At 41.8% G+C, this 9,309-nt stretch overlaps 1 pseudogene; it reads left to right on the top strand.

The window, feature by feature from the left end:
- Positions 1–534: 534 nt before the first annotated feature.
- Positions 535–7,439, top strand: LOC146543047 (uncharacterized; annotated as a pseudogene).
- Positions 7,440–9,309: the final 1,870 nt, after the last annotated feature.

Raw genomic sequence — 9,309 nt, 5'->3', positions numbered from 1 at the left:
ACATATTCCTTTCTGTGACAGTTGGATCTGCCTGAGGAGGAATGCATGATTTAAGATTGCCAAACCAAAGAACTATATAATGGGCATCTGTGAGGCCACTGACATGGTCTCGCATGATATCCTTCTCTATAAACTGTACAGATACGTATTTGAAGGGTGGACTGTTAGATGGATAAAGAATTGGGTGGATGGCCGCAGACAGAGGGTTGTGGTCAACAGCTCTATGTCCAGATGGAGACCAGTAATGAGCAGTGGCCTCCAGGAGTCTTTCTTGAGAATGGTACTCTTAAAAATCTTTATCAATGACCTAGACAGAAGGATCAAGGGCACTCTCAGCAAGTGTTCTTTGCAAAGAACTCCAAGCAAGTGGTGTGGTTGTCATGATAAATGGAAGGAATACTGCCCAAAGGGACCTTAACATGAACTGAATGAGGTTCAACAAGGCCAAGTGACAGGTGTTACACCCGTTTTGGGGTAATCCCAGATATGTGTACAGAATGATAAAAGTACTAACTGAGAGTAGCATTGCAGAGAATGACTTGGGGAGTTCTGGTGGATGAAAAGCTGGACATGTGCAAGCAGTATGTCCTTGTAGCCCAGAAGGCCAACTGCGCCCATCAGCAGAAGAGTGGCAATAGGGCAGGGAAGGGATTGTTCCCCTCTGCCTTTGAGAGTAGCCATCTGGGATATTGTGTTCATGTCCCTCAGCATGAGAAAGATGTGGAGTTGTTGGAGGAGGTTCAGAGGTGGGTCATGAAGATGCTCAGAGATCTGGAACCCTCTCCTGTGAAGAAGGGCTGGGCTTCTTCGCTCTGGAGGAGAGAAGGCTGTAACAAGACCTCACTGCAATCTTTCAATACATAAAGGGAGATTATAAATAAAATGGAGACTGTTTTTTCAGAGATTCATAGAATATCCTTAGTTATAAAGGACCCATAAGGATCACCACATACCACTTATGGCTCCACAAAGAATCACACAAAAATCAGATCATATGTCTGAGTGCATTGTCCAGATGCTTAACTCTGACAGCTCAGTGCCATGACCACTTCCCTGGGAAGCCTGTTCCTGTACCCAACCACTCCCTGATGAAGAACCTTTTCTTAATATCCAACCTGAACCTCATTCTGTTACAGCTTCATGACACTCTCTTGGGTCCTGTCACTATCAACAGGGGTCAGTGATTGCCCCCAAATCTCTCTGTGAGGAAGCGTTAGGCTGCCATGAGGCCTCCTCTCAGCCTCTTCTTCTCAGGATTGAACAAACCAAGAGAGTTAGCTGCTCCTCATAACACCCTGCCCTCCAGATCCTTCACCATTCTATAGCCTTCCTTTGGACACTTCATCCAGAGAAGAAGGGGATAAGAGTGGAAAAGTTAGGAATAGAGGGAAAACAAGTGAAAGGATGAGAAAAGAGGGGAAAATCACAGAATCCTAATATTGTAGGAGTTGGAAGGGGCTTCAAGAGATCATTGAGTCCAACCTCTCTGCAGGTGCCCTACAGTAGGTCACACAGGTCGGCGTACAGATAAGTCTTGAATATCTCCAGAGAAGGAGACTCCACAAACTCTCTGGGCAAACTGTTCCAGTGTTCTGTCAACCTTAGATAGATACATGGATAGATAGATAGCTGTCTTCCTTAGATAGATACAATGATCTTTAATGCTCCCTTTTTACATGTAGCAACTCCAGTAAATTTTCCCACTCATCACCCATTTTCAGTGTTTGGGAAAGAAAGTGGGGTGTATTAGTGGATTCATCAAAAGGAGTGTAGTTAATTCTTTCATTTCACAGCTTTGCCTGTGTGCTGGATCCAACCCTGTCTGGTGGGATACCACTCAGCCTACCTCACATTCCTTTGCCTTTGTGATATCCAGGATATCCTCCCACTTCTCTTTCTGCCACACCAGGACTTGGTTTACCTCCAAGCATTTTGTTCCCAGAAGGGGAGCCACTCGGTGCATCCCTTGAAGACTGCACATGAATCAGTATATTCACATACCAGTTTGAGGTTGTCCTTTTCTCTACTAAGTATCTCCGAAATTGTAACTAACACCCTGACTTGGGCACAGCCTTTCCCTTCACTAAAAACATTATCTCTGGTTTCTATTTGCACTGGCTACCACTCAGTATTTCCATGCCTCCCCTTTGTGCCTGGTAGAGGTGTCTACAAACCAAACATTCCTCATTTCTTCCTGGAATGGAGGGGTATTCTTTATAAGAGAAGCAGCAACTTAGGTTAAAGATCCCATATTAGAAATCTCCTGCATGGGAAGGGTCATAGGTGACCCTTCAAAGAGGTGAAAATAATGATCCAGTTGAGCATACGATTTGCTTCTTGTTTCCCAATGTGCTACTCCATTGGGCAGAGGTATCCCTGCTAGCACCAGCCTTAAGACCTTGAAGGGCCCATGCAGAATGACTGACTGCTGCAAAATGGTTTGTCTTTCCTCCTTGAATCCTAAAGTTACCAGAAAGAGCCCCTTTTCTCAGGCAGAGTATCATCTTTCAGAATCTTTAAAGGTGTGTGAGAAAAACCCCATCCATCTAGCTGGGACATCTGGGCCCATAGGTGTATCAAAAGTCCATGTGGGGCAAATCCCCAAGCAAGGCACAACGGGTCACTGGGGTGTATTGGTCCTAAGGCCTGGTGAGTTTGCCTCAAAAATCAATTAATTCAAGGCTTCCTCATGTACAGGGGACCAATCCAATTTCAGGATCATTTTCAGGTTAGATCATACAAAGGTTGAGCAATGATGGAGAAATCCGGGATATGCTTTCTCCAAAAGACTAATAAGCCCCAGGCATATTGAAATGCCTTCTTATTTTGGGGCATACCTATTGGCTCTAGAGCCACCATGGTGTTGGAGGGAATACACACACAACTCCTCCTTTCCACCAGGTAGATCATTTGCTCTGGCCCAGCCAGCATTGTTGTTGGAGATTTCTGGTTTGGCACTAAGGCTCTTTCATGTAATAACTGTAATCAGACTGCTTCCTGAATTCTCTCAATCAGTTGGTCAAGTTCCCCCCTGGAACTGTAACCGGGTCACTTCTTTGCAGGGAGTCAAGAACTTCTGCCCAATAAGCTGCCCTCTGAGTCAGGGACCAAGGGGCTCAGTTGGTCCCAATGGTCATGAAACTATCAGGTCTCCAGTGACCCAGTGATCTTCCACCTCCTCCTCACTTAAAAGTAAGCAGTACCTTCCCATTAAGAAACTTTCCACACATATTCTGTCTCTGTCCCCTTAGCATTCCTGCTATATTTTTGCAATTTAGCTGAATATGAGGTTACTTTTGTTGTTGTGGTTGTACGACCTGCTCTGCTCATGAGACATACATCATAGATGTATGTATAGGATAGCCTTCTTTCTCCAGGCACTGATGTGCTCTTATGCAGGCTCCTGATATCTCAGTTGCTCTGAGCTCTTTTGCAATGCTCTGTTTATCTCAAGAAGAATGTCCTGGGTGGGAAGACATGCAGCCAGAGGAGACTGCAAACCAGGAACTAGCAGAAACAATACAGAAGTCTGTAGAGAAAGCAGGTATTGCAATGAGTCCAGATTAAATATCAATATGCTTAGTTTTCTTGTTGTGTATCAGAATGTCTGTTGACAGTTGCTGGAATGCCCTTTCTTCCCTTTTCTCAGTTTCTAGAAGCAGTCAAACACATCATCAATGAGCAAAAGGTGGAGAGAAAGGGATTTTATTCTTGTTTATGGCATTTAATTGCATCAGTGTTTTCCTTCCTGTACAGCAAAATCTGTCTGCATGAAGGCATTAAGGAGTGCTTGCTGTTCAATTTGTGCACTCAATGCAACTTTCTGGCAGCTCTGATACCTTGGTCTTCAAAGGTGTGGTGATGAGTGCACCCATTCATCTGCTCTGAATTGCTGTGCCTAGTCAGGTCCATGACTCAATTACATTATATTTTTGCAGACTTTCATTAGGGCAGTATTGTGGTGACTTACGGAAATTCTATTCTTAGCAACTACAGCATGCAAAAACAAAAGCACCATGGCAGTAAGAACAAATATTTGTACAGGAGGAATACCTGTCACAGCAACTATTTGAGTTTTACATGAGCAGTGTCTGAGACTACATCTGTGTTTTACTGCTGCCCTTCTGCTGGGGATCTATAACATAGCACTACATGTTAACTTACAGCTCATGCCCACCCATTTTTTTCCATGACAACACAAGTTCACAACAATTTTTAGAAACATTCAAAACACTCTGCCACTTAAGCTGATAAAGTTGATTTCCTGAATAATATTAAAGGCTAATATATATCATGCTTCTATTAAAAATTGAAGTCTGATAACCATGTGTACATGTATATATATTTATACACATATATAAATATATATAAAAAAAAAGTTATAGTGCACTGATATTTTTTCTTTAACACTTCCTAATTGCTGCTTGATTGTTCAAAGTGTAAATAGTGACTTTTTTGCACATAACCAATTTGGCTTACGTAGACCATATAAATAACCCCTTGCATGTAATAACCCCTTGATCTCCTTTCTTCTATTCTAAACACATAAGCTTTCCACAGATGTAAAAGCTCCAGAGGAGGGTCAGACTTCTGTATATCAGCAAGAAATGGGTTACGTGTTTGATTTTTAAACCAAACTTTGTATAATTTACTAAGTTAATATTTAACTTGCAGCAAGTAAGGAGGAAAAAGATTTTTCCTATCTCTGTTGAGTTTTGACATCCTTAAACGTAAGACTGGTTGGCTTGGACACGTCTCTTCACTTAGAAGAGAAAATGCAGAGATCAGCTCTTCTCCAGTTAAAATGACAGACATCATAGTTGTTGGACTTAGCTCTCTGCTGAAAGAGTCAAATAAGAAGCAAATCTCTCGGCCTGAAATATGTGAGTCCTTATAATTACAGCATTTTAGGCATGTGCTTTAAAATGAAAAGTATCTAAAGTCACTTAAATCAAAGCTGCTTATATACTAATACAGTTCTAAAAACTGAGAGGCTTTGCTTAGTCTAATCAGCAATTCTGAATCACAGAATCACAAAATGGCCCAGGTTGGAAGGGTGCTCAAGGATCATGCATCTCCAACCCCCTGCCACATGCAGGGCCACCAACCTCCACATTTAATACTAGACCAGGCTGCCCAGGTCTACTGTTTTGCCATTGCTAGGGCGATGAATGTAAAAGATTTATGAGAATAGGAAATTGATTTTGTATTTTCACTTGGTACTTGTTGGACACTAATGTGCAAAATTAAGTTAGGTCTTGCTTAGACTGACTATATAGTAAAGCAAGTCTAAGCAAGCCTTGGACCTCTTACAAGCCTCTGGTTTGCAGGAATAATGCTTGCTGTACTTAGAGATGTCACAATATTAACCTAGACCCTCTTTTCCAGTACTATTAACTGCTGCTAGATGACAGCAGAAGAAAAAGCAAGAGAGAGGGCTGTAAACAGGAGAGGGTGAGAAATAGAATATAATGCAGCACCAAGGAAACTCAGCTTCCTACGTGGCCTGTAATCTTTCCTAGCAACTTGAGTGGTTCAAAAGAAATCACTCTGTACATTTACAGGCTTACAAATGTCTCCTTTTGAATGTAAGTGGTTTATTCCTCAGTTTTATTTAATTTCCTGAAACCTACTTCTGTGTTGTGCATGTTTCTTGTCAACTAACTTGCTGGTGTTTCAAACATATGAAAGGCAAGTGAGGTGATAGTGAGGTCCAGGTGTTTGTACATGTTTTACTGTGATTCACCAGGTCCTCTACAAATGCTTCATTTATACCTGAAAGCTCTTTTCTGCCAGTATGCGTTTTGTCCCCCACTACCACCACCTCTGGAAACAACTTGGTGGTTACAGAGGATTAACAAAACTGATAGCAAAGCTACAGTTGTTTTATGAGGAAGAATATTCAAGTAGTTTATTCCATATTCAGCTTCTCATTCAGGCAGCCTTGATACAAGAAAGGCATCGCATCCACTTGTGCAACTCAGAGTTTTCTTAATACAGAGAGGAATTTATTCTTGATTATGCACTCTGTGAAGGATTTTGCTCCCGGTGGTGTTTTTTTTTTTCTTTTCCATATCTTATGTGTCAAGAATAGTGACAAAGAAACTACCTCACTGGAAATGCCCCCAGGATCAGCTCCTGGGGGGTTTCAAAACCCAGACCAGTCTTCAGTTCTAAGGTCTGTAATCCCACACATTGATTATCTTATCAATCTATCTTGTCCCTGCTTCAACTTGCTCATCCAAAGCCTCACAGAGCCTATTAATGCTAAAACAGTCAAGTGTTTTGAGTCTTCAACAGAATGTGCATGATAACCCCTGGAAAAAATCATCCTCTCATATTACAACATCTTTCCAATAACACTTCCTTGGCAAATAATGACCATTCTCTCCAGGCAGGGGAGGCAAAATGTTGCAGTTCAGCTTGCCTTTCACAGAGGACACCTGAGGAAACATTTATAGTTAACAGTCTAATGGAATGTAATGCTATAGAATAAGGCTGTGGTGAGGAATCTCCTTCAGAAGTGACAAAAGAAGATGGTTTGACAGACACGTCTGCTAAGCTCAGGCAAATAAAAGATACATTTCAGTCTTCAGAACAGAAGAAATTGAAGCAAACAAATAAGCTTGCCATAGACCTTCAAGTGTGCAAAGAATCAGATAAGTTCACACATCTGGATAAACAAGCTGACAAGTAACCCTGAACCTCCTGGCAATGTTGGTGGGGTTAAGAAACTTGTTGTGGAAGAAGAGAGCATACAGCCAGCCAGCCAGAAGATCCTCCTGCAAATGTGAGAGAAGATAGTTTGGAGAAAGCAGATCTTGCCTGTGTGAAAGAGCATATCCAAATGTCAGCCTACTGCAGCTATGTTTGTATGGAAATGGATATAACTGAGCATTCAGTAGTTCAAGTGCACAGCTCAGCAAGAAAGCAGAAGTGGCAGGCCAAGAATGGAAGGGCATCTGACCTGAACTAATATGTCTCTTCTATGGAGGTGCAGTCACTAAAGTCTGCGACTTCCTTGCGATTGATCCATTTTCCACCTCTGATGTGTTACAGTCTAAATGCACTAGTGAAAATCCCACAAACTAGAGTTGTCCAGTTTAACAGTTGAAAACGGGTCTTCTGAGATTTGTATGTGGGAAGACCTAAAGAAAAGCCACTTTTCTTTCTAGCGTCAGCCTTGAAAGACCTTCAAAAACTCTTGATTATCAGTTGTCAACTGCTTGCATCTGAAATCTCTCAGCTGGAAATGGTTCACAAAGGGCAAGTACAACAGAAATGGTTTTCTGACGATGTGCAGAAAATCTCAGATCCAGATGGCAAAGAATTGTTCCTCCTTTAAAATTAAATCTGAAGGTAGAAAAGCAGAGAATGAGCCTTGTGACTTTGGCATGGAAAACATTAGTCTTGGGTATGTCAGTCACATAGAATCCTAGAGAAGAAGTTTTAGAGATTCCAAAATCTTCAAGTTAGAATGATTTTTACTGTAGTGACTAGTAGATGAGAAGCTGGACATGAGCCAGCAGTGTGCACCTGCAGCCCGGGAGGTCAACTGTGTTCTGGGCTGCATTAAAAAGGGTGGCCAGCAGGGACAGGAAGGTGACTGTCGCCCTCTGCTTGGCTCTTGTGAGGCCACAGCTGCAGCACTGTGTCCAGGCCTGGGGCCCCCAGCACAAGAAGGACGTGGAGCTCTGGGAGCGGGTCCAGAGGAGGGCACTGAGATGATCAGAGGGCTGGAGCAGCTCTGCTGTCAGGAAAGGCTGAGGGAACTGAGCTTGTTTAGCTTGGAGAAGCGAAGGCTGGGGGGAGACCTCATTGTGGCCTGCCAGAACTTGAAGGGAGCATATAAACAGGAGGGGGAACAGCTGTTTACGAGGGTGGATGGTGATAGGACAAGGGGGAATGTTTTAAACTGAGACAAGGGATGTTAAGTTTAATATTAGGAGGAAGTTTTTCAGCCAGAGGGTGGTGAGGCACTGGAACAGGTTGCCCAAGGAGGTTGTGGATGCCCCATCCCTGGAGGCATTCAAGACCAGGCTGGATGTGGCTCTGGGCAGCCTGGTCTGCTGATTGGTGACCTGCACACAGCAGGGGGTTGGAACTGGATGAGCATTGTGGTCCTTTTCAACCCAGACCATTCTATGATTCTATGATAAATAAATACTTTCTATTACATACTCAATATCTACAGCCATTCTGAATATGTTCCCTGCCTGTCAGTAAAACCTCAAAGATATTGTCAGGATAGCACTTAGAGCGATGTTTTTTTCAGAATAGTCAAATACTATGGTAAATTAATGGTATGGTACAGAACCAGACTATAATTTGTGTATCGGCAATTCATTCTACCAAAGAGAAAGGCACTGCAGAAAGCCCTATCTCCAGTTGCTTATGAATCAATTCCCAGTCATAAGTAAATTCAATTAAACATTACTCCTCCTTCCCTGAGGAGGATCCTCTGTGAGAAGTAACATGGCAAAATGTGAACCTCTCAGAACATAGATCCTCCATCATCCTTCCAAACTGAGACATCTGGTGTACCAAAACTATTGCTGCTGTTTGAACCATTACTGGAATTTTTCTTCCAAGTAATGTCAGTTTCCAACTCTCTGAGATTTAATACCAATCTCACTTAGATTTCTTGTGTACAATTGTCTATTTCTTAATTACTTTACCAATACAAAGCGTGATTATTACTCTAAAGAGAATGAAATTACATTAATGTTATGATAAGAAAAAGAGGTTGAAAGGAAGAAGAAAACCTTTAATTAAGTGTTTCTGCAGCTTTTCTCACTACAGTACATCACATAATTCAATGCTATTCCATCTCAAGTGGAATTCTTTAATCTTACCACTACAGTATATGCTAACAAAATGCCCTGGAATAACATTATATATTTCAAAAAGTAGCATCAGTCCCTTCCTGTTTCTGTTCCTAAAGATAATGAACAATTTTAATTATTAACAAAAGTCACAAGGTTTATTCAATAGGTGCTGGAATGTCTCACTTCTTTTGTGCTCATTCACTCAGTTATGTACTGACCCTGGTTGCATCACTTGGAAAAGCATTGTGAAGAATGGGATTGTTAACTTTTTGTAGGGCCACACGGCAGTACAGTTCTATGAAATGTAATCATCTCTGACAAATGTACCATTTTCAATCATTACAAAGTGAGCTGTTTGTTCATATCCAAAAATATTATTCTTTATATCCACGTAAAAGGAATTAAGTGCATGTTCCAGGTAGTTCATTGTAAGAGATTAAAAAACAAGCAATGCTATTTCTGCAGTCATGGTTCTGTTAAG

Source organism: Meleagris gallopavo, chromosome 20, assembly GCF_905368555.1.
Source record: "Meleagris gallopavo chromosome 20, MGAL_WU_HG_1.1, whole genome shotgun sequence".
Lineage (NCBI taxonomy): Eukaryota > Metazoa > Chordata > Aves > Galliformes > Phasianidae > Meleagris > Meleagris gallopavo.
This window is presented reverse-complemented; position numbering and strand designations above follow the sequence as displayed.